The sequence below is a fragment of the Acinonyx jubatus genome, chromosome X (genome assembly GCF_027475565.1).
Source record: "Acinonyx jubatus isolate Ajub_Pintada_27869175 chromosome X, VMU_Ajub_asm_v1.0, whole genome shotgun sequence".
NCBI classification, from domain to species: Eukaryota; Metazoa; Chordata; class Mammalia; order Carnivora; family Felidae; genus Acinonyx; species Acinonyx jubatus.
Genome location: NC_069389.1, coordinates 106,388,023 through 106,413,547, shown reverse-complemented (window position 1 = coordinate 106,413,547; position 25,525 = coordinate 106,388,023). Strand labels below are relative to the sequence as shown.

At 42.5% G+C, this 25,525-nt stretch overlaps 1 long non-coding RNA gene across 1 annotated transcript in view; it reads right to left on the bottom strand.

Moving 5' to 3' along the window:
* Window positions 1-12,912: 12,912 nt before the first annotated feature.
* LOC113597618 (uncharacterized) overlaps window positions 12,913-25,525 on the bottom strand; it is a 121,061-nt gene continuing 108,448 nt past the window's right edge. Inside the window, exons 2-3 of the long non-coding RNA XR_003418411.2 lie at window positions 15,932-20,167; window positions 12,913-13,672 (exon numbers count right to left, since the gene is read on the bottom strand). This is a non-coding gene — a long non-coding RNA (uncharacterized LOC113597618). The remainder of the gene's footprint in view (window positions 13,673-15,931; window positions 20,168-25,525) is intronic.

Sequence of the window (25,525 nt, the reverse complement as noted above, 5' to 3'; positions counted from 1 at the left end):
GTGACTTGAAAATGCGCTCCTGGATTTCACGTGACTTAGGAGGCCCTGAGCGGAAAGGTCAAGTCTTAAAAGAGAGGGCTATACCATAACTTAATGGGGCCCAACCAGCCGGCTGGAGCCAACCCTAACCAGCTTTTTCATGGGTTAATTCAAATGCAAGAGTGGTTTTTTCTCAGACCCCAGAGAGGGCTTGAGTCCCTGAAACTAGCTAGAACAGGATCAAGGTGCTTGGGGTTATATGGTAAAGACTTCACGAATTTAATCAAAGAGCTAGATTTAGGCTTTGCAACCCTGAACTGCTAGGAAGGGAGTTTAAGTAAGGACCCTCAGCACCGACTAGTACAGATAAATAGATGTATCAAAGTCAGATTTCCATACACTGCACACCTGGATGGTGGCGGTGTCTTCCTATTCTCCTGTCCTCAGCTTGTTTCTTGACCGCCGCACTCATCTTCCTGAAACTGCGTCTCAAAACTTCACCATGGACCTGTGGTCTCAGAAAGTGTTTGTGATGTGTTTGCTTAAGGGTGCAGATTCCCTGGCCCAGACTCTGCCAAGTTGCCGAATCAGAATCTCAGGGGCAAAGCAAGGGAATTCTGCCTTTTGGTGAGATTCTAAGATGATTCGAAGATGAATCGAATATGGTTAGGTAAATGCGAGAGCTACTGTCCTAAATCATAGGTCTGATCACTGCACTGCCCTCCTCAGAAAGTAGCCGGGGGGCCCACCGCTATCTGCGGATCAAGTCCACACTCAGCTAAATGCTCGAGACTCTCCATAATCCCACCTCAACTCTTCCTATGCTCACCTCACCGCTCGCCCACCCGTTGAACGCCACCCTACTTGAATTTGAACCTTTGCTCCAGGCTAAAGCTCTTTACTCCTCATCCCAGGCACGAGACTTCCCAAATGAATTCAAATAGGAGTTTTTGAAGTATCATTGACTCTAAAAGGCTATACGTAACATCTTACATAGGCTGATTGCCATGTTAATAGAGTCCTAATGAGCTCTAATAAGCCTGGGGTCAAAAGCAAGTAGCAACCAATTAGAGCAAGCCAGTTGAACAAGTGAGAGTTTCCACCCCGAATGTGTCTGGACAGAGCAGAGGAAGCCACCCCCCAGATAGATGCAAGTTCAAGCTGGTGGTACCTCTGTGAGGCATGAAGACAAGTAGGTCGTTCACGTCGTGCCGGAAGCTCTGCTCTCTCATTCCATACTTGATTCCCCCTGCCCTGAAGCACTGTGCCCCACGTTGTGGCTAGGCCAGCCCCAGGCTCTGCAAGCAAGCCCGCCCTGAGTCTGGAGGCATTTGTTTAACCAGCTTCAGCTTGCTGACCCAGTGTCTGGCCTCTGGCAACTTGATTTCTTTTACTCTGGTCCATTCATTTGACTAACCTGCACTGAGCACTTTACTGTGAGTTAGGCCCAGTGTAGTAGGAAGCTGGGAGGGGAGGTCAGAGAAGACTGTTATCAAGAAAATGATCTCCGGGGTCGCCTGGTCTGCTCGGTCAATGGAACATGCGACTCTTCATCTCAGGGTCATGAGTTTGAGCCCCACTCTGGGCATAGAGATTACTTTAAAAAATTTAAAAAAAATAAAAAAGATTCCCAGCTGAGTCCATTTCCCAGGCCCGAGAGACCGTTCTGGTCCTCTGTGAGTGAAACCCCGGGTAGCGCTGCCTGTCTCCAGCTGTCTTTAATCTCCAACCACCTCCTGCTCACAGAAGCTCCACAGAGGAAGGCTCTCCTGGCTCAGCTGGAGGCTACTTAGCTGGTCCTGCTCTTGGATGGAAATTTCTGAACGTTTATAACAGCTCCACTCCACTAAGGGAGAACGAGTTCTTACTCAGGTGGGAGACTTCAACGCCTCTGGCCAGATTAGGAGCTCAGGATCTATACCATCCATTAAACACCTACGGCATGCCAACAGCTCTTTTTGGCCCTCCCTATATTAATAACAGTAACACCAAAAACGACCACAACAATGGTGCAGTAGTAGCTAATATCTTTGAAAGGGTATTCTGTGTCAGATGCTCTACTAAATCCTTTATACGCATAACCTCATTTTATCTCCACAGCTACCCTGTGAGGCAGGAATAATTACTTCCCACAGTTTACAGAGGAGGAGGCTGAGGCTCAGGAGAGCTTAATTAACGTGCCCAGTACTTAGAGGCGGGAGCCCAAATCAAACCTAGTTGGAACTCCAGAGCTCGATCTCTTTGCTTTATTCATTATTTAAAACATTTCATTATGGGAAGGTTCAAACCTCTCCACAAATAGAGAGAACAGCATAATGAACCCTCCGTGTCCCTATCACTCGGCTTCAGTAATTATCAGCTTCTGGCCAATCTTGTTTAATCTATGTCCTCGCTTACTTTCCCTACAAACTGTAATATTTTGAAGCAGTTCCCGAATATCATCTGTAAATGTTTCTGTAAAAGCAATTCCCAGACATCATCTGGAGAAGAAGCTTCTCATTTTTCCAAAAACACAGGCAAGCACGTTTTAGTAGTTCCCCATTATACAGAGAAGTAAACTGAGGTTTAGAGAGATGTGTCCCCAGGCACACAACTACTGAATGGCAGGTCTTGGTTTCCCATCCAGGTCTGTCTGCAAGCCCTTTGGAACCCTTGCAGACTCCAGATGGAGTTCTCTTCTATAGCAGAAGCTTCCTCCAGGACAGCAGCCGGGAATAGAGGTCCTTGAGCTCCTGATACAGATAAGCCAGGAAGCCATTTCCAGCTTCTCTAAAATTTGAGTAGGATCCATGCCCAACATGGGGCTTGAACCCATGACCCTGAGATCAAGAGTCAAGTGCTCTATGGACTGCGCCAGCCAGGTGCCCCTGGCTTCTCTGAAATTTAATTAACAATGGTTTCTTTTCCAGTTACGAATAGTCACAAAGCAACTAGATTCCTTCTGGTTCTTTGGATTGTTCTGGACCCACAGATACCCAGCCCACTTTGCCTGGCCCCTTTGCCCTTGGAGAGGCAGCCTGAGATCCCCTCACCCTTGAACCCAGTATTCCTAGACCCATAAATATTCTTCTAGGCCTCACAAATGGAAGCGGCCAAACTTGGACCTTGGTCTCAGGTCTTTTGACCAAGAGTTCTGCGCTTTGATTTTCAGGGGCATAATTCCCAATTCAACTCTACGGCATTAGAATATATTCCTAATGTCCAACAAAATGGTTTTGGTCTCGCATCTGAGCCGGGCCCTCTGTACCTCATAGATTGCGCTTCCTATTAAAGACTATCACTCTACACAATCTACACATACAGTGCACTTGTGTAAGTTGAAGCAAGCATGTGCTTTCCATACTTGATGGGTAAGATGCGCCTGGAATAGCAAAATTTCTTTTGAAATAATCTGAAAGCATTTTTAAAAACGTGTTTCAGATCTACCGCCACCAGGCAAACCCATATCATATTTCCACTCCTCCTTCCACCATTTTACAGGTTTACTTTAAGGCCCAGAGAGGGCAAGTGACTTCCCTAGGCTCACACAGGTAATTCCTGGCAGAGATGAGATTCCATCTCAGGTCTGTCTGGATCTGGTGTGTCCAGCAATACCCTGAAGTTTTAATAAAAAAAAGAAATTTTAAGAACTTCCACGTTATTTTTTTTTTTATTGTGCTCTGTTCTATTGCCTGTTGGCGTTCAACCTAAAGCAGAATCTTTTCTGAGATTCCTACTATAATAATCACACTCCCTGGGTTCATGAGGGCTGAAGCCCTCATTAGCCGTGTGACCCAGGGTAAATGACTTCGTCTTTCCGAGCCTAGCTTCCCTCATTTCTAAAAAAAAAGAAATCATAAGAGTACTTACTCCATAGATTTGTGGTAATGATTCAATGAGTTAAACATGCAAAGCATTTTAGAACAGAGTTCTGGTGCTTTGCAGTTGTGATTGGATTAATACAGGTAAACATTTCCAAAACTGAAGCAACTGATTCTTATTTTTAACTGATATGTTTTATTCATTAGGTAAATTTTTATGAAACACCTGCACCATTTCTCTTGGCAATGTTTTACATTCTTCCCCTGCCCCGTTCATTGTATTCTCATAAGTTACCCAGTAATTGGATTCACTGTCCTAGAAGGAAGTATTTCCATCCCTGCAGAAATGAGATTTCTATTTTTTTTTTTTTTGGCATCATATTTTTCTTCCACTCTCTGCTCATGAGGTCCAGTGTTGTGTTTTACACATAGCGGACACTTCACTGGTAATACCTGTCTAAAGTTGGCAGATACCTTGTTTTAATAGATAAGAACAATGTCTATTTATCCTCAACATACTAGGAATTACTATTCAGCAGATGCACATGATGTACTCAGCTTTGTACTCAGAATCCCTTGTCTGTTGAATGTAGTACAGGAAAACCACACATCAGCCAAATGCTCTACATTTTCCACGATGATCATGATTCCTATTATACTGTTCCCTTGTCAGTCCATATGTTCCAGTTTTGTATCTGAAAACTATGGTATCTTCTCTACCAGTACTGCATTTTAGTATTATTTCATGCATTTGATGGTCATCCCTGGTGTATAACCAACAAAATGGTATCTTTGTAAATAAAGCGCACTCTGTGAATGTCTTTGAGCGTCATTCCAGATTCTTTAGTCTGGCATTCACAACCTTTCATGACCTAGCCCCTGCTGATCCGCCTGTATCATCTCTCAACACTTGCCCCGCACGCTCCCTGCACCAGCCAAGAGGGGTTATTTGAGTTCTCCTGTCAGCAATCCTTTCACCACTGGGCATTTGCACACGCTGTTCCCTTTGCCTTAGATGCTATTGCTTACCCCCCGCTCATTCTTACCTTCTCCGTTAGCACCGCATGCTCCCTGCCCCGTAATGCAGCCACATAAAGGCACCCTCTTCGCAGAGTTAAGCCCTAGTCTTCTTTCGGACTCTGCCTCAATGTTACCACTTGCAGTGAGTCTTTCCTGAAGTCCTCCAGACGGAATTTAGTTACCTCTCTCCTGCACTCACCTCAGCCTCTGTGCCAACCCCCATTCCAGAGCTCAGCCAGGAACAGTAAATCACACTTTACCTGACTGCTTAGGATCTTGTCCTCTTTGATTTATACACACTTTCCAAAACTTGATATCAGGGCAGGCATATCTTTGGGTGGTAATGAGTTAGGCTGTCTGAGGTCATTGCTATCACTTATTCTTTTAGTTACCTAATTACCTCCCCCCGTCACTCATTTAACAAACATTTACTGAGTATCTAACCTCCTACATGCCAGGGTCTGCACTCATACTGGATATTTAGATATGAATAAAAGAGATATGACAGCTGCTTTTGTGGAGCTTATGATCGACTACTATTGGAGACTGACATTAATCCAAGTATCTTACCAGTCAGCTAGAATGCCAAACCATGCTGAGTGCCATAAAGGAAATGAATTCTGCTGCAAAGGCTTTTGTCACAAAGGATCACTTGTCATGGAAAGAATCACCCCCGATCCCCACATTCTCTGTCTTGGATTTTCCTCTAAGGTAGCCTTTGACTACCAGGGGTCTAACATCAGTCCTTTTGCTGGTAGTCCTTGGGATTAGAGCACATGCTTACAGCAGGGAGTGCCCTGACGTGGCCATCCGCTCAACCCACTTACCAGGCCCCAATGCACATGACACAGCACCCTGGCTGCTGGCCCCTGGCCCCTGGCCTTGGAGGCCTCCCAACCTGGCAACTCTTCTGTAAGAGCACTATTCCAGCAATAAATAACCTTTTATGTGACTACTTAGGATGTTGTTTTATCTGGTTTATATACACTTTGGAAAAATTGAGAGCAGTAGACATATACTTGGAGGTGATAAACTAAGATGTTTGTGGTCATTTGTATACACTGTTAGATACTGGATCCTTGGTGGGAAAAATAATCTGACAACACTTTGAACCTCTCTTGCAAGGCTTATATATTGCCTTGAATTTTATCTTTTGCATGCCTGCCTTATCTCCCTTACTGAACAATAAATATATTCTTTAGGGGAAAGCAGGCTTTTTAGACATTTTCTGTCTTCCATCATTGACTTGCCCATAATGGACACTCATAATGGACACTGCATGTTTAGATTAAATTTTTTCCAATGAGGAAATTTGTTGGGGTTTTCTTCATTGAATTATATTCTTGGAAAAACTTCACTAAGTTCAGGGGCAGTTTGTGGTGTCATAGGTTTTCTCTGTGTGTGGCCCATCTATATGTGCCTGTATCAGTCACGGGTTCAATCAGAGAAGCAGATCCATAAGGACATATATCTGTCCATAAAGAGATTTCTTTGAGGGATCTGGCATTACACAATTGTGGGATGTAGTCAAGCTGTCTCTGGAAGGTAGTTGCCTTTGTGCCTGATGCTGAAGCTTGAAGTCCACGGGGCAAGCAGTTCGGAAGGGAAGATGGGTATAATAAAGTGGGGGAGGACAAGAACACTGTGGAACTTAAGAGGATGAACTGAAACCCATATCAGTACTTGTTGCTTTGATCTTGATGTCATGAGTGTCCTGCAGAGCCTAAGACACTTTGTCACAGAGCTAAGCACACACATATCTGGTCTAGAAGTTGAAGAAGCTGAAGGAGGACACAAGGAAAATGGAGCCGTTGTAGGCCCAGCCGAACCCTCACACCAACAAAGTGAGACAGCAGATAAGCAACACGACGTATGAGCCGCACCATGGTTTCTGCTCCCCTTTTGCCCTCCAAAAATCCCACAAGAACCTCTCTTGTGGACCACTGTAACCAAAACATGCAAGAAAGGGAATACTAGGAAATGTAGTTCAGCCTAGGCAAGTGGACTCATTATAAAGCCAACTCAACAGCCTTGACTTAGCCCTCAGTCTTTGGATCCTATAAGCTATCAAATGCTCCTTACTCCCTTACAGCAGTAAACAATGGCCTGTCTCCAACACCCCTGTTGGAGTGTGTCCGAGTTGCCTGTTTGACTAACTCAGCACCCATGTACTTTGATCCAAACATTGGTACTCCTTTAAATATAGCACATTGTCACTTCCCCCAGAGAGATATCATTTTACCAACCTAACAAGGTGATTTCCTTCCACAGTGTTTAAGCTGGTTTTAATTTATTTCTTGCTGTTATTTTTAATGAGGGCCCTTCACTGGGTTATTTTACTGATGAAGCAAAATGTGTCTGGCTATCTGCACCTTTTAATAGTTCTTTCGGGGCATATACAATATTATAGGGAAATTGTTCGAAAATCAAACATAGACTTGCTATTCAGAATAGGTGATACAGGTGATTGAAGGAAACAGTACTTTTGTGAAGAATTTCTTCTGGAAGTCCCTTCATCTGGCTTTCAAGGAATTTTTTTAAGTTTATCCATTTATTTGAGAGAGTGTGAGCAGGGAAGGGTCAGAGAGGGAGAGAGAATCCCAAGCAGGCTCCACACTGCCCACACAGCAGGGTCTGAACCCACGAAAGCATGAGATTATGACCTGAGCTGAAACCAAGAGCCAGACGCTTAACCGACTGAGCCACCCAGGTGCCCTCAGGATTTCTGATTGAATCTTTACAGCTAGTTGAGGCATTGAGGCAGTCCTTGAAGGACATGTGTGTGGGCATGTGCGTGCAAGCACCCACCCACCACCCCCCCCCCCACACACACGGAAACACAGAGGGTAAGGCTCTTTTGCACGGCCGTTCCTTTCCAATTTGGTGGCTGGCAAGAAGGAAAAGACAGGACAGGATGGTGATGGACCTTTTGCAAGGTTTCAGCAGAGATCTCGGCAAGTTGCCTACTGGCAGGGAATGTGCAATTTACAGGCATGGCCACAAGATGGTGCAGTGACTGTGCGCATGGTGCCCACTGAGCGCGGGGGGGGGGGGGGGGGGGTGGGGAGCAGGGAGGAGAGAACAGAGGCCCTACAAATATTCAGCTCCTTATTCTTTCACATGGGGCCTAAGCATTGGGAAGATAGCGAACGTGGAAGGGAGCCAAGGAATTTGAATGTTTTCCCAAATATTATCCACAGTGTTTGAGAATGAAGAAATCCTATTTACAGCCAGACTTGGCTCTGAAATCCTGGTGATGGGTACCGGGTATGCAGTCTGTAAATCTGTCAGCTAATGATGAGTTCTTTGCTTTGTCAGTCATACAGCAAGCTAATAAACTGTGGCGTAAATTGGCACTTTTTACAGAACAGATTCTGTTGCCATTGGACGTGCTCGATGGTCTGTGGAGTACAATGGGACGTAGAAGTTTTATCCCTCTAACCATGAACTTTTCTCTTGAGGTCTGAATTATGAGATTCACTCAGTGTAAGCCACTTAAGTCTTGTACCAGGCAGTAAAATAGTAGCTTAAGCGTCTCAATTCAAGTAAGCGTTGCTGTCTCATCTGTTTGGGGCTTAATGGAGGTAGGTGGGTTCATAGTACCATTAGAAGCTTGATTCCTAAGAGTAGGTATATGACCTGCAGGGCCTGGCTAAAATTTCATAAAAGATAGGATAGGAAAGTGAGGGTAAACTATCTTTAAGTGCCTTACGAAAGAATGCACAACTCAGCAGGTGACGCCTGGCTTGGCTTTAATTTATACACTGGCCAGAAAGATGAACTACATCTTTTATTGAATTAAAACATAAAACTGAGTTTAATGATATAATTTAAAAAATTATTGGTTTTCTTCAGAAAAAAAAAAGGTATGTAAAGTTAGTTTTAAGAAGCTACAAAAGAGAAAGGACAAGTGACACTCTGGAAGAAGATAGCTATCCATACGTGACAAAGGGCTAACATCTATAATGTACCTAAAACTCATATAAGCCAATAAGGAAAAGATAAACCAATAGCTAAGTGAATAAAAGTCTTTGAACAAGCAATTTACAGAAGAACTATAAATGGCCAATTAATATATGAAAAGGGGCCCAATCTCACTGGAAATGGGGAAATGCAAATCCACACAAAACATTATGGGTTTTTTTGGCCTCTCAAATGGGGGCGGGGTGGGGAGGAGATAGTATCCGCGGTTGCGGATGGTGTTGGGAAAGACATACTGTCAAATCCTCTTGAGAGCAAATTGTGACAGCAATTCTGGATGGCAATTTGGCAACTTCTATCAAAACTTCTCAAGTGTGTCCCAAGAAATTGCACTTTTAGGATAATGGCTCCTCTACTATAGAAATGCTCTCCATAAGTGCTCAAATTTGTGTATATAAAGATGCCATCACAGTATTGTTTATGCTGGAAAAGAAGGAAAACAATCTAATTCTCTACCAGTTAGGCTGGTGGTTAAGTACGCTGGCCTATCAATACTACAGGGTATGCAGAACTACATTCCCACTACCATGAATGGGACAGGACTACATGTTCTACCATGAGCCAATTTCTAGTCTATGTATTTCAGGAGTGTGTGGGTCTGGGGACGGTGGGGGGCGTGTGTGCAGATATACAGAAACAGATCTGGAAGGACATACCCCAACCTGACAATACTAATTAGCTAATTAGAGCTAGGGGGGGATTTAGATTGGCGACGTGAAGGAACACTACCGAATTTTGCTTTATGTACTCCTCTCTGTAGTCTTAATAATGAGCGGGTATTAACGCATTATGAAATTTAAAACTAAATTTATCTTAAAAGATATTACTCGGATTACAAAAATTATAATTTCTCTTCTCATAGCTTCACAGGTGCCCAAATAATCCTCAATAACAAATCAAAAAGCTAAGACCGACATAAGATGGAGCTGAACAACTGTGTGCTCCTAATACCCCTTAATTTTGTTCTTTTCAGGCCCACAGAATTCGCTTTCGTTACCAGTTTTTCCCAGCCGTCACGAGGCAGTAGCTGTCAAATGGATGACGTGAGCAGTCGGGTGAGGAGCAAATGGGATGGCTGGAAAAATCATGTTTTCCTTTCCTTCAGCGTCCTTTTGTTGCCTTAACTAATTGAAGTATGTTTTCCTCTTTACCTTTTGTATCATTTATATTTTAGGGCCTTCCAAATCACACTTATATGCCATCGTGCACTTTTTACTACTTGTCATTAGCGTTTTGTGAGCTGGTTCGATTTGGACTTTTGTAGAAGGATTTTTTTTTTTTTTGTAAAATGAATTCCAATTTGCTTTTCAGGGCTTTGGGGAGTTCTCACTTCAGCCAACTCTACCTCTTGCTCTCCCTCCTCTTCCTTCTTCCCAGGGACTGATAATGATGTAATCCATTCCTAGACGATAGAATTGCCCCCCACTTCCCTCTTGACCACCTGGGGCTTTCTATCATGGCTTTGATTTGTTAAAAACATTTGCCTTCTTATACTGCATTTTGTTTAATGTTCTTGATTTTGGAGTATCCTATATGCTCTGGTACCATGTAGCATCCATCAAGGCTCCGTCTACATTCAACTCCTTAACTATTTACCCTCAGAGGAAAAATTGCCAGGATGAATGATACTCATTCTGGCCAATTATTTTACCTTCTTTGCCGAGTGGTTGCCTTAAACACACTTCTCAGGCATATTTAGCTATTTGTGGCCTCGTGCTTTTTTCCAACAGGCATACAGATTGCTAGCCACACATCACCATCAGATTCTGACCTGCAGTTGTATTTGTAAATGACTTTTCAGCCTTTTCCACTAGCTTCCCCGATCTGTATATCTATAAATAACTCCTCTCAGATCCTCCTCATTTATTTGCTCTCCCACCTTAACTCTCTATGACCTCCTTTTTGTCTTATCCTCAAAGATCGTATTTGTCAAAGACTAGTGTTTTGTCTTTCTCTGCCCATCTTTCATACCTTTCTAGATCTATTTTCTTTTGCTTTTGGAGGTGGAGAGTAAAAACAGCTGTCACCTATCATCTATCATGGAATTTCTTATCTCTGGGTTAAAAATCTTCATTACTGTGTCTTCCTGTCATTGACAGGCATATTTGGTCCTCTACCCACTGAAGTATCGATGAAAATATTAAGTAATGTCAGCCTCAGGTCAGTTCCTTGAGAAACCAACACAGTGTGCTTCCCAGCCTCTTGTTCTTATTGAACTATCAAAAACGAGTCTGTCGATACTATCCTCCAGTGCCAATTGTATATGGTCTGAACCATAGTTTTCAAGCTAGTTAATGAGCGGGTCACGGCCGGGCGCAGAATCAAAAACCTTTGTGAGGTCAATACATAGTACGTTGTTTGCTACCCCAGATCCATTAGGCTTGTCATCTGTTACCAGCACAAATTACATTGGGTCAGCAGGATGTTTTTCTTCATCATGTAGTGTTGACTGTTACTCATCATTCTGTGCTGTTCTTACATTTCTTTTTATTTTTATTGTGGCGCTATTTTTTTAATGTTGTCCTCTAAGGAAAATTAGGCTTATTTTACCATTCATGCCTATGACCTCCAGGAACTCTGGCTTCCAAGAAGTTCTCAATGTGGCATAGTAGCTCTTCAAGGCATCGAGATGATTCTTTAAACACTTTAAAATAAATGTCCTAAGAGACCTTTTTTAATGTTCAGTATCAATTGAGATTGCTCAGTATCAGTCCTATGCACATGGAGATTTAGGTAGCCCATGTTGCCTTCTGTGATTGTGTGTGTGTGTGTACGTGTGTGTGCACGTTAAAGTGGCCTTTTACTTTAGTGTCATGTTTTCAACTACCTTCCCACAAGATCAAAGAACCACACTATTTCCTCTTCCTCTCGTACAATATGTAATATTTTCCCATACATCTGTTGCTAGCAGGATCTTGCTGTTCTTTGCTTTGACAATCCCCATTTTATCTTTAAATGTAGCTGTTTCAAATCTTTTGTGGGCAGGAGAAAGGTATTAAGAAGTAAATCTACTTCCTAAGTGTTCACACAGGTAATTTTGTTACAATCCACTTATGCCAAGAACTGCAATTGTTAGCTCCTGGAAATAGTACTGAGAAAGCCCCTTCTAATCCTACAACGGAGCTTGGCATCTACAGTTTAAATGACTAATCCTCAGTTACATAAACCTCATGCTTTTTCTCTATAAGTACACTAAGTTTTTTAACATGAAGATATAATAGAAGCCTGTTCTCTAGCCTTTGCTGTTCAGATTTCCCTGTCCTTTGTATTATGATTCTGTTGTCATTAATGCAAATAAAGCATAAAAATTACAGAAGTAATGTTGTGAATGCATGCATACCTTCAGCCAGTCTTTATATTTTTGTAGACAACACAAACAAAAACCAAAAAAATAACCCAGCCCCCTCCCCCCCGAAAAAAACCCCATAAGTACCTCTTGCTGGAAGTTTTCTGTACTCATCTTTGCCATCTATCAAAATTAGAGGGGAAAACATAATAATACTGTTACAACCAATAATGTCTAACTGTTATTGAGGGCTTACTATGAACCAGGCTTTGCGCTAAGGTGTTTTACGCAATTAGCCCCTATCTTATACTTGGAGTAAGTGGGAGTTCAGAGAAGTTAAGTGACTTGCCCAAGGTCATACAGGTAAGGAGTCACAGAGTTGGCTGGTCTTTAGCAGGATTGTAGTTAGGTAATCTAAGGATCTGAGCTTTTTTTGACACTGTATTGTCCCTGAAATCAGCGCCCATATTACAATTTATGGCAAATTATGTTAAATACAGTATTTTAAATACACAGTGTCACTTCTATTATTAAAAACTATATGCCTATATTAGAAAATTCGGAAAAAATTCACACCTGAATCCCACATTTTGTTATACATTCCCTTTTGATCTTTCTTTCGTTCATAATTTTTAATGATTTGTTTCTTTGAAATGGTGTAAGAATATTGTAGATGTAATTTTTGAATACTTCAAAATTGTTATCTTTATAGCATAAACAACGTCCCTGCTGTATTAATTTTTAAAGGTGACTTGGTAATCCAATGAATGAATCAACCCAAATGAATGGGATGTACAGTTTATTTAGCCTTTTCCATATGATTTAGCATTTAGGCTATTTCTGTTTTCATTATTATAAACATAACTGTATTTAAAGTCCCTGTTCATGAAGCTCTGCTGTACTTCGAATGATTTCACAGAAATGAAATTACTGGATCAAAGAATGTGAACCTCCTTAAAGTTTTTGGTAAATGTTGTCACAGTGGATTTCCGAGCTGGTTTTACCAATCAGCAATCTCAGGGCAAGAGAAATGGGTATCAAGCAAGAAATACTTCCATAGTTGCCTGAAGGTGTGCCTGAATTATCACTATTTGATTCTGTAGAATCTTAGATGGTTAAAGCCCGAATCTTAGATGGAGAAGTATATATTACAAAATTTCTTTGTATAGACAGAAACACAGAGAGGTTGTGATTCACGAAAGTTCTCCATGGGAGTTAGGACAGCAGGAACTGAGACCGGAACACTCACCTTCCCAGTACACGTTTTTCTCCTCTACAATTCCATGTAATCCAATCCTAAATCCTGCGGCCATTTCTGTCTTACAAGGATCCCATGAGTATTTATGTGCTTACAAGGCTTATGGAAAGGGGAAAAGCCTAAGATGCAGACATGGATTACTGATGGTGGAGTGCCTGGCCCTGGTGAGGCAGATATTTTGGACAAGGAGGTCTTCTTGGTAATGGCTGGTCACTCCATGTAGACTGCCACCACCTTTGCTAACATACAAGGTGAACTGCATTCAGAAATGGTTGAGAGAGAAGCTTAACTCTGTTCTTCTGACATCAGGCTGACATTCAGTTCTCTTCATGGGCTTACTGTGGGCATCTAAGAAATAGAAAACCATGCTGCCCTCAGAGCTCTAACAGTGGAGTGGAGTGGAGAAAGCAAGAATCGTATTCATGACAACATTAAAGAGATGTTAGCATGTACACCACAAATAATTGCAATTAATAATTATAAGAGAATTTTAGGGTGGGGGATGTAGAGAAAGTTCTGCATAGGAGTTGAGTACAACGAGCCCATCACACATGGGCAAGATGGGGATGGGCTGTAATGGAGGAGGCATTCTCCCTTTAATTAAGTTAAGATGGTATGGGTGGCCTATGGTGAGGATCTACCCATGGTCAAGGAGACACTCAGGTTAGAGGGAAAGAGGACTCTAGAACACTGGAGAACATCTGGTCCATGTGCCTCACTGACTAGATAAAACTAACCCGGCCTTGTCCTAAGTCGTCTGCAGATATCAAATCATTTTGTCTTTATCACAACCCTATAATCATCATCCCCATTTTACAGAGGGGGAAATTCAGACACGGGGACATTGGATAACTGGCCCAGGGTCACACAGCTAGTAAGTGCTGCTGTGGTGTTTGAACCCAAGCAGTCCGGCAACAGAGTCCACACCCTTCCTGCCTCTACTGTGCTCCTCACATGTGGGTGAGAAAATCCAGGCCTGGAGAAGGGAAATGACCTACCTGCTTGAGGCTGTCCGGGAAGTTAATAGCAGAGTTGTAATTAATATACTTGTTAGTGAGCTTTCCCTTCTTCTCATCCTATCAGTGCCATTTGGTGGACTCGAGTAGCTAATGTGGAACCAAGGTGCTGGCAGGTCACCACCCGGAACGTACATTCTTCCTATAAAAGTGAAGGGGTTCGCCGTGCCACCCAAGGCTTCCTCATGACTCAGAAAGAACCTGAGTCATTTATCCGGGCGTGGCTAAGAGGCGTGCCCCATCCCTGGCTAGAAAGGTCACATGGCCTCATTGGTGGCACTGGCAGAATGGCCGCTTGCTGCCACCGCTCTCCTGTCCCCGTCATCTTGTAAACAGACCCTTTCCTTCCTGCCACAGCATTGTGGCAGCATGCTTCCAAACATGAAGGGGCCATAGCTTTCTATTTCTTTATGATCTCCTCCCTAGACAGCTCCCTGGTTTGAGGATCTAGAATCTTACTGAGGAACAGGGGCAAGGAAATAGAAAGAAGGACAATGGGAAGCAGTAGAGACTGTGTGAAGATTCCGGAGACAAGTGACTCTGACTTCTGAAACTTTTCCAGTAAACTCACTCACCAAATCAGGAGGTATTTCGCAGATTTAGGCCCCCTTTCCTCAGGCTTCTTCACTGATCTGCCACCAGCTTCCCAACTGGCTTCCCTAATCCAATCTCGATCTTCTAATTCGGTCCCCACTTGGGCCAAAGAGATCTTTCTCTAACACAGAACTGGGCTTGTCACCCACCCCCACCATCAGAAGTGCCTTGGGAACTGCCCGTTCCCTCAGGATGAGGCCAGAATATCTGAGCATGGCCTTCAAACCCTTGGGGGACTTGGGCCCTGCTTATTCCTCCAACCTAGTTTCTCTTACTCCCCCGACATGTCTCTGCCACATGGAATATTCCACGGTTCCCCAAACTCAGCTTGTCTTTTTATGTCTCAAAGAGAGCCTCAGTGCAGCAGAATGAGTCTGGGCTTTGGAGGCAGCATGCCGGGGCTCCCCAGTTCCAGCTTTGCCACTTACACGACTATCTAAAGTATAAAGGCTCAATTTGCTCATCTTGAAAATGTGCATAATGTCTACTTTACAGGGTTGTGTGGGGATTTGAAATAATATATAGAAAGCACCCACTATAGGGCCTGCAACACAGCAGATGCTCTAAAGATAGGTGTGACAATGACGCTGGCCACGTCATTTTTGCCTCAGGGCCATTGGGCGTGCCGTTCCCTCTACAAGGCATACCCTAACCCCTTTTCTTGGTCAGTTCTAGCCACTGTTCACAATTCAGTGTAAACATCACTTTTTCCATGGCGTTTTCCTGGGCCCTTTCTCCTAGTCTCCTCGTTCATGGAAGCTTCTTTGTGCTTCCATAGCACCCTGGGCTGACCTGAGTGACACTACATTTCCTGTCAAGGTGTTGTCATATGGTTCGTCCACTAAATTTTCAAATGCCCATACTCTAGAGGCTCTGAAAACTCATTCTGAACATCATCTTTCTCTTTTTTCATGTTCAAAAAATGAATGTTTAAAAGCGCTCATATTTGAGTCCCCTCTTTTCCATTAACTGAATGTGAATATTCCTACTTCTTTACCTTCCTCTCCGTGAGCGTTCTCCCTCTACTTGGAACTGGCATTCGGCATCTCCCATACCTTATTTGATTCAATCTTCTTAAGAACTCTATAAAAGTATGTCAGTCCTCTTTACAGATGGGGAAACTGAGGCTCAGAGGATTTAATAACTTGTCCCAAGTCATAGCTGGATGCTTTATGTGGTGCCCTGCGTGGAAAAAAGGTGCATATACATCTCTCACACCTGTGTGTGGGGCAGTGGCAGTTGGTAGGAATAGGCCATTTGGAGGCAGGACCAAGAAGCATCAGCGATCCATCCTCCAGGCAAAGGTAGGCAAATATCCTCACTGTGTGAGTTGGCCCACCTAACCCACCTCTGTTGCCTCATTGCCTCGTTGCCTCATCTGTAAAATATGTATAATAATAGGACCACCCTCATAGACTTATCGAGAAAATGAATTCAGTCACTACATTTAAAATAATTATTATAGTTCCCGGCACACAGTAAGCACTCAGAGGAAGTGGGGCAATCTAATTAACAATATTATGACTGCTAATAGTTCCAACAGGAAATGATCCCATGGCAGCTTCAAGTTAAGTCAGGTAGGAGGTTTGGACACTAGGAGGGTTGTGACCTATGCAGGGGGTCAGAAGTTCTCAACGGTCACAGCAGGGAAAGAGTCCAAAAGCCAAGAAGGTGGTTGAAAATAGTGACAAGTCTTGAGATAACCTGCTTTGTCATTGCATCCTTTACAAAGAGGCCAAACCAGTCAGAGGTGAACCCCAGCCTTTGGAAGATAGTTGCAAAGCATTGGGAATGTCTTCGAAGTAAAACACATTCGCTGTGGAAAATTCAAAATCACAGAGACGCACAAAAAAAAGTGTAAAAACCAAATATATAACCCCCATTAATAGTGCTATGCTTCTGTCTTTCTACATTTTTTCCTATGCATAGATATTCTTGGAACAAAATGGAAATCATGCTATAAATACAGGTTTTGTGACCTGTCTTTCTTAAATTAAAAATATACCTTGACTCTCTTTTCACGTCAGCAAGTATTCCTCCACAGTATAAACTCTTATACCTGTCATAACATAATTCTGAGCCTATAACCACAAAGGGTCATGATGGAAAGAACAGAGAGAGGCGCCCCAAGAACCTAGCACGTTCATGTGGGGAGCTCGTGAACAGGCTCACTCTGAAAAAGGAAATATTCAAAACCGTGGAGGACAGGATTCCGAGCATTCCGTCTGTGTCATCTGCAAATTTGATCATTTCGTCTTTGAGATATTTTTCCTGTCATCGACTGTGGCAGCCGTGATAATATGCATTGCAGACTTCCAACCACAGAGAACATAATCGGCCCAGGGCCCCGGCTACGGTGCTCTGAGATCCTTTGTCCGGTCTGACCTCTCTCCTTCGCTTCACAGGGTCAGACTTACATCGTGATCCAAGGCTGTTCCCAGCCTCTCCGGCTCTGCACCCCCATTTTCTCTCACAGGTGTTTCCTCTAATGAAATCTTTGCACATTGGATTTCCCGTCTCGGTATCTGTTTCTTGCAGGACCTGACTGACAGACTGATTAACAGGGGAGCAGATGAGGCCTGGGGTCAGAGGCTTACTGTACGTGTGAGTAATCTTCCTGCAAGTTACCACTGAGCCATAGGACCAGGATACTGACCCGTGCCGATCCTGAAATACTCTGGGTGCTGATCCACCTGTACCTGGTCACAACTATTGGTCCAGCTAAGCTCCTGGGGCTGCCAGGAACTAAATCTACCTCTCAGATACTGACAACTAAGACTTTACAGAAAATACTTTCTCTTTTAAATTGCAGGTGTACCAGCTCCGTTGTGGTCTCTGAAGCTAGCCGATTCTCCTCAAAGGCCAGCCTGATTGAGCAGCTACAGACCTACCCAGACGAGAAAATCAGTCCCTCCAGCTCTTTGGTCAAAGCCATTGCTTTCGATATCACCACTGCCCCTGCCAATAATTATAATAAAAGCTAACGTTCATTGATACTTAATTTGTGCCAAGCACCATGCCGAACACCAGGCATGCTTCATCATATTTGATTCTCATAACTACTTTATAAAGCAGATCTTATTTTTTTCCACTAAAGAAGTTAAGTGTTTGCTGAAAGTCACAAAACTCACAAACGGGGAAATTTTAAATCAGGTCAATCTCATTTCAACCACTAGAATGAACATACCTGGAACACGTTCGAGAAAGTTTTTGCAGCCAGCCGTACGTGCAGGTCAGGACCTCAGGCACTAACTCACTTGACCTGATTGCTCAGTAGTGACCTTCCCTAGCCCCAAATCTCATCTGCGGTGGAAAGCAGAGCTGGATGGGGTGGACTTGGCTGAGGGGTTGGAAAGTTTGTAGCTGAGAAGGCAGCAGGTGTACTCTAAGCCCAACGAGCCAGCTGGTAGAGAAGCAGGGATTAGAGGAAAGCCTGTCCATTTCACTCTTTACATTTGGGGACACCATGCTCATGAATGATCTAATTGAGCAGTCATGGCCGCGAAAAAGTAAACAATTTATTTAGGCAGGGATTTTCCCCCCAAAAGACCGGAGTGATTTTACCCAGAGACAGAGTCCTCATTTGTTTCGTTAACACCACTTCATGGCATCGTGACTGCCTTAATTGCTGCCATTCCTCCCGTGGCGGATGAAGTATCTGTTCTTTTCTGACCCGTGGGATGCACAAGAATTAGCATAATAGCAGCGCCTCCGCCCCCGGCGGCAGCTCATCCAGCACCCGCCGAGGCTCACACGTACCATCATTTGAGTCAATTAGGTGCTTGTTAGTTCAGCGTGAGCGCCAGGGCTGTAAGGGATGGCTGTGTCGGGCACTGGCTGCTAGGCTCCTGCCTCTCCCTTCCTCTCCGTTCCTTCAGTTCAGCGGTGTGGTCACTTAGCTTGCCATGCTTCAGCGAGTGCCTTCCTGCTGATGGCGAAATCAAAGCTGCTTTCTCCTTCTCCTTCTCCTTCTCCTCCTCCTCCCCTGCCTCCTCCTCCCCCTCCTCCTCCCCTCCATCCTCCTTCTTCTTCATCATCACCCCTGTTTATCAAGTACCTACCATGTGGGGGTGGCATACATAACCTCAGTACTCAGAGCAGCCTCACGAGGGAGGTACAACCCCCATGTTACAGATCAGGAAATTGACTCTCAGAGCAGCAAATCATTTACCCAGGTTCATATATACCTAGTAAATGGCTAAGCTAGGGAAAAAACAACCAATGCCTATCTACAGATAGATCATGCTCTGTTCGGGATTTTAAGGCACGTAAAGATAAAACTGTGTTAGTTAATGTTATAAAAGAACATTTGGCAAATTACCAAGTCTAATAAAACCTAGGGCTAAAAGGCACATTGCTGATAAATGCCATGGTGGAGCAGAGGATGGTCAGGAGGAAGTTAAAGAGCAGCAGGTATGTCATGGAAGGCACCTGAAGAAGATGGAATTTTGATAAAGTTGGGAACGATGTGTAGGACCTGGACACACAGGGGGGGAAAGGAGTAGGTCCCAGGTGGGAAGCAGAGCAGAAGCCAAGGCATGTCGCTGACAAGGGACCCAAGGAAAGCGGTTGGTTGGGAGCAGAGAGGCATGATACAGAGCAACGATTATCATTTTACCCTCCTTATTATTTCATGCAATTCAACTCAACAAACGTTTACTTTGGGCCGATGTGTGCTAGGCACTGGCTTAGGCAGGCGGGATATTGCAAAGAGCAAAACAAATATAAATCTCTGTTTTCTTGGAGACCACACCCTATTCTGGGACCATCAAAGCATTTATCACCATGTCTATCTTGCTTATTTGTTTACTTATTTCGTCTCCGATTCCCCCACCGTCCCAAGAATGTGTGCTCCATGATCCAGGGACCACAGAGAACGATTTTAGTTGCTTTTCTAACTTCCATTCTGCTGGCAACAGCTTCTGATTCACGATTCAGGGAGCAGTGCAAATATGATTTTCAGCCACACGCTTGGACTGAATACGTTGAACTCATTACCTACTCCAGGCCCAGCCGCATTAATTTGCTCCCCCTCTTGAAGTTCTTCTGATTGTTTCAGAAATGGGAATATAACCCCGGCTTCAGCTCATCCAATTCTGGTAAACCCAGGACGTTTGCTCTTCCATGAGTATGAAGATGTGAGGCGTGGGGCTGCTACAGCCGTTTATAGCCAGTAGGGAACCATCTGACCCTGCTCGAAGACATCATGGAAAACCAGAAGATAAAACTGACACTGCAGAGGACAGAAAAGAGGGACAAAAAGAACCTTGGTGACATGGTTGAATTGTTAGATCAAAACCTATTTGAGACTCAGTCTGCCTCTGTACCTTTCAGGTATGTGGCCAGGTTGAGTTAGATTTTCTGCCATTGGCCACGCAAAGGTTTCAGACAGAGATTTTGTCTTCTTTTTTGTATCGCCAGTGTTTTCTCTAGAACAATACCTGACATGTAGTAAGAACTCAGTATTTGTTCAGTGAGTCCTTGATGAACGACTGAAAAACGAAGTGAAAGAGGAAGTGGCCCTTTCTTTTCTTGATGCTTTTAAAAATTAATATATTTACTTTTTTAAAAATTTTGTGACATGCATTCATTTTTTTGAGAGACAGGGTGCAAGTGGGGGAGGGACAAAAAGAGAGGGGAACACAGAATCGGAAGCAGGCTCCAGGCTCCAAGCTGTCAGCACAGAGCCCGAGGAGGGACTCAAACCCACGAAACCTGAGATCATGACCTGAGCCGAAGTCAGACGCTTAATCAACTGAGCCACCCAGGCACCCCAGATTTAATTTTTATGAAGCATATCACACTTGCAGACGTTCATGTGAAACATGAGCATATTTTAAAGGATATCCTAGAGAACACCCATGCAACTTTCACCCCAGTTAAAATGGAATGATAAAATATATTTAATCCATCTAAAATAATGGAGAAAGAAATACGGAACCGGTGTATAAAAAAACCAAAACAAAACAGAAGAGCTGAGACCACTGGAAAGCACAAAACAATATGGCAGATAGAAATCTGAAAAGATCATTAATTATATCAAATGTAAGTGGGCTAAAAGCTCTAGCTAATAAGAAAGATGTTCAGGTTAGATTAGTAAAACGATCAACTAAATGTTGTTTATAAGAGCCACATCAGAAAGATAGAGACAGAAATGGTGAAATTAAGATATGGAATGATAGGCCATGAACATGCTAACAAGAAGAAATATGGTATAGCTAGCTTAGTATCTGTTAAAATAGACTTTGAGGCACAAAGTATTTCTAAAGATGAAGAAGGTCACTTCGTAATGACGATAAGCTTAATACGCAAGAATAAAAAGAGAGTTGTAGATTTGTATCTCCTAACAGTGAGAACATCAGAATAGGGCCAATGTTTCAGAAGCTCCCTCTGCTTCAATCACAGTCTCTCCTCACAGGGGGACCCACTGTGCTAGCTTTGTGCCAATTATTCCCTTGCTTAAGTTTCTACTAGTCCCCGTTGGGCATGAATCTCTGAAGTTTAGGGTGCCCGCCTTAAAAAAAAAACTTTACGTAAATGGAATTATACAGTATGCATTTATGAATGACATGGTTCCCTCTTTCTGTTTGTGAGACCGACCCATGTTGCTGCACGTACGGGTAGTTCATTCACTTTGACTGCCGTGCATCATTCCATTTTAAAATGTGCCGCAATTTCTTCACCCACATTATTATTCTCAGCAGCAGCATCACCGATGTCATTGCTAACAACAGTTGGGCTACTTCCAGTTTTGAGCTATTACAAACAACAATGCTAAGAACATTCCTGTGCACATCTCCTGGCACACAGGAGCACAGGTCTCCAGGGTATATACCCAGGAGTGGAATCACTGGGACCCAGGGCTGTGTCCACGTAGGTAACTGTTTCCTTTTTATGCTGATGTACCGATTTAGGTTTCCATCAGTGCAGGAGAGTTCCCACTGCTCCGCAGACTCACCAGCAGTCAGCACTGTAAGACTACTCCCTTCTTGCCAATCTCGTGCACATCTAGTAGTCTATCGTTGTAGCTTTCATTACACGTCAGTTCAAATTAATTTCTCATTTTCGTTATAACCTGTAGTTTTGCCCCCTTAACGTGTTTCTTAATTTACAAATGTATTTTCCAATTATCTTTTGGTTATTGACTTCTGGCTTTATTGCATCGCTATGAGATACAGTGAATTGTGTGGTTTTGAAGATTGAACATATGTTGAAGGTATAATTTTATATAAATGTTCTACGCATCCTTTGGAAAATGTGTATTTTATAATTTGGGGGGTGTTACAATCTCAACCCGTCTCTTAATATGATTTGTTATGCATGTTATTTAAGTCTTTTGTATTTTTTTTTTTTTGGTCTGCTTGTTCTGTGTATTACTGAGAGAGAGAGATGTGCTTAAAAACCTTCCACTATTGTGAATTTTTCTATTTTTTATAGGCCATTTATATTCTTGAGAGGTTAGGAGATACAAATTCACAACTGTCCTATCAGTCTTGAAAATTAAGCTTATTGTTATTTCGAAGTGACCCTCTTCATCTTTAGAAATACTTTGTGCCTCAAGTCTATTTTAACAGATACTAAGCTAGCTACACCGTATTTCATCTTGCTGGCATGTTCATGGCATAACTTTCCATATTTTACTTTCAACCGTCTGTCTCTATCTTTCTGATGTGGCTCTTATAAACAACATTTAGTTGATCGTTTTACTAATCTAACCTGAACATCTTTCTTATTAGCTAGAGCTTTTAGCCCACTTACATTTGATATAATTAGTGATCTCTTTGGATTTCTATCTACCGTATTGGTTTGTGCTTTCCAATGGTCTCAGCTCTTCTGTTTCTTTTATATACCTGTTCTGCGTTTCTTTCTCCATTATTTTAGATAGATGAAATATATTTTATCATTGCATTTTCTCTTCTACTAATTTAGAAGTTATGGGCTCTATTTGATGCTTTTAACGGTTATCTTTGAAGTGGCTATGTGCAGATTTAACTTACCAAAAATATTTTGATCATTTTCTTACTCTCCCAATTACTAGACCTTGTAATAATAACTACATTTCTTCTTCCTCTGATAGAGAGATGGAGAAATATTTGCTCTCTCTGTATTTTTTATGTTTATTTATTTTTGAGAGAGAGAGAAAAAGAGTGTGAGCAGGGGAAGGGCAGAGAGAGAGGGGGACACAGAATCCTAATCAGGCTCCAGGTTCCAAGCTGTCAGCAACAGAGCCCGATGTGGGGCTCAAACTCACAAACCATGAGATCATGACCTGAGCCGAAGTAGGATGCTTAACTGACTGAGCCACCCAGGCGCCCCGCTATATATGTATATATATATACACACACACACATATATATATACATGTATATATATATGTACATCTATCTATCTATATATTTATTTCTGTTCTTTTGACTCCACAAGGCATTGTAATTATATAATCAGTATTAGATTCCCCACCTTGGATGGCTCTGAGCTTAATCTTTTGTCAAGCACACCTCAGGAGGCCCTGAAAATTCATATTGAGATTCTCCAAGTTCAGTAAATGTCTTTAGTTCAGAATTACAAAGAATGCCCCACTACTTCTCTGTTCCAGCCTTCACTCACATTTTAGCTTGGTAACTAGTAACTCTTTTTCCTTGATACTTTGATGATGTTTAGAATATTTCAGTTAACATTTTTAGTTTGTGTGTGTGTGTGCATGTCTGTGCGTGTGTGTCTAAGGCAGGAGGATCAGTCAAGATAGTTATTCTGCTCTGCTAGATCACCAGAAATAAACTTGGTCTTGTCTTTATCTATATAATTTCATTTCAGTCTGTTTCTTGAATTTTGGGTTATACCTGCTTCAACCACCTTTTAGTTGCTTCTTTCTTTCTCAGCTCTGAGTTTACTTCCCAAAACTTTCCTTCTCTTTTCTTTTTTTTTTCTTTGTCTCCCTCTATACTCATCTCATTTATGTGTCAAAAGGAAGAAAAGACTCTCATCATGCATGAGCGTAATGATAGTGATGCACTTGAATCAAAGAGAAATGTATAAATTATGATATGAAATTATACAAAGAACCAGTGCCTGAAGCTGTTAACATCCTTAAAACTGTCCAAAGACCCCTTCAGAATGTCAACAGAAGTACCTGCCTACCTTTATCATCTTCCTTTAATGAAACCTGCTTTTTCTTAAGTACCACCAGCATTCAAGAGAAGTAAAAATGTCTCCTTTCTATTTTATTGCAATGTTGTAGTTTTATACTACTTTTTCAACTGAAAACTCATGGTGTTTTTTTTTTTAATGTTTATTCATTTTTGAGAGAGAGACAGAGCATGAGTAGGGGAGGGACAGAGAGAGACGGAGACACAGAATCCGAAGCAGGCTCCGGGCTCTCAGCTGTCAGCACAGAGCCCGATGCGAGGCTCAAACTCAGGGACCGCAAGATCTTGACCTGAGCCAAAGTCAGACGCTTAACCGACTGCACCACCCAGGTGCCCCTGAAAACTCATAGTTTTTAAGTTATATTTTGCTTAACTCCAGCAACATATTTTGAAATCATTTGAGACTCCCCACAACCACTATGAATAATATTTTGGTGTGCCAGACATCCGACTTACAGAAGAATCTCAGGCTTATAATCTGTTTCTAAGATAGGATCCACTTATAATTTGGTTTTCTTCAAAAAATTGTTAAAATAATGTTATAACCACAGTAAAGGACATTTTAAAATAAAATGTTTTCAACCTCTGCCAACTAAATATAATTATTTTCATTTCCCCGCATTCCCTTTCAAACTTTATCTATATACTTACATAATTTATGGTTATAATCATGGTAAATCTACAATGCTGTGTTCTCCTTTTGAAAGCTTCTAGTGTTTTATAAATACCCCTTCCTGTTGTTACACAACTTCTTGTCTGTCATTTTCAGCAGCTGCCTGCTATTCTACCAAGCTGATATATTATAATTTACTTAATAATTTCCCTGTTGTGGGACTTTAAAGCCATTTCAGTATTCTTCCTGTTGTACTTTGATAAATGTGTTTGTGCATATATCACCAGACTGGGGAAAGTTGTGGAATCAAGACACGAATAATCCAATGAGATAATGGAGAGGTAGCAGTTCTCAAATACTTTTTGGGCAAGAAGAGTGTTAGGGTGCTACTCCCTCACTCTGGCATGCTGAATCAATGCAGAAGCCAGCAAGCCTCTAAAGTGTTTTTTTTTTTTTTGCCTCCAATCAATCAATCAATCAATCGATTTCATGTTTCAAGTGTGTGCTTTAGCAATATCACCTTTCCAGTTACAAACTGAATGAAGCTCGGGAACATGGAACACTGAACTTGTAAGAACAGGCCTTTAAGGCCCTTGAGCCCAAGCCTCTTGTTTTCTAGATGAGGATACAGATGCCATCATTGACATCATCCTGCTATTAGTGGAGATTTGATTCAGAGGGGGAAAAACTCAGACTTCCTTACTCTCTGGTCCATTTCCATTGGATCAATGGTCTCCAAACTTTAGAACCACAAAGAGGTTGACAATTGGTTGGAAGCACCAAGGAGCATTTGGAAAATGGACCGAAAGCAATTTCTGGGTGCGTTCTATAG